Source organism: Lolium perenne, chromosome 1 (assembly GCF_019359855.2).
Source record: "Lolium perenne isolate Kyuss_39 chromosome 1, Kyuss_2.0, whole genome shotgun sequence".
NCBI classification, from domain to species: domain Eukaryota; kingdom Viridiplantae; phylum Streptophyta; class Magnoliopsida; order Poales; family Poaceae; genus Lolium; species Lolium perenne.
The window spans coordinates 92,231,705-92,232,696 of NC_067244.2; positions in this window are offsets into that span (position 1 = coordinate 92,231,705).

Below are 992 nucleotides of genomic sequence, written 5' to 3' on the forward strand. Positions count from 1 at the left end.
GGTGCAGTACTTGAATCTGCGCAAAATGGAAATAAACCATCATACTCGATCAACTATGAAGGAAATTCATGAAAGAATGTAATAGAGGGTACTCTAGTAACCAAATACTTACTCGCGGAAATATGGTATGGCAAAGCATTTCTTATCCTTGTTTAACATCAAGAAATCCTTGATGTACTTCGCCAGAAACGCTTGTTCGTTCTGGACGACAGTTGGAGTCATGTAGAAGGGGTCCATGATAGCGATGTCCGCTGTGTTCTCCATGGCGATATCGTGCGCCATGCTGAGCGATAGGAGGCGGACCAAGTTTCGGTCGAGCTGTTGCATGTTCAAGAGCCTGAAGATGTCTTCATATCGAATGAACATCAAGTCCGCAGGGTATGTGGTGACAAAGCCAAAGCCACTGGGCACCTTGGCCATCAAAACCGGGTACGAGGGATTTCTATCTCGAAGAAGTAGGTCCTCCTTCATTAGAACAGCATCATGCAAGCTCCTCATATCGGGCGTCACCTGCTGGACAATGTGTGCCGGCAGCATAGGCTGGCCTAGGTGATGCATCTTCCTCCACGGGGTCGGCAACTTGTCATTAACCACTTTCTTGCTTGCGGCAACATCTCCGGACTTCTTCCGCTTCCTGGCCTTCTTCTTACTGCAACTGGGAGTGGCATTTTGTTTCATACCCTCCGTGGTCACACCAAGGAGTGTCCTCGGGGTAAGCCCAACTCGGGGTGGAGCGGTGAAGGCGGTAGGATCTTCCTGCTCGGGAGTTTCTTGTGAAAGGAACAACTTCTTCTTTAGCATACGATCGGCGGGTGGCTTGTAAGGAGAAACCCCGTCGCCCTCCATCTCAGCGATGAACGTATCGATTGGAGCTTGATCGATGTCCAACGCGTTGCCGTGCTGACTCTCGGGCTGACTGTCGGGCTGGCTATCGGGCCCAAAAGGACCACCAGCCGGTGGAGGACTCGGGGCAGCCGTCACATCCTGAGGAG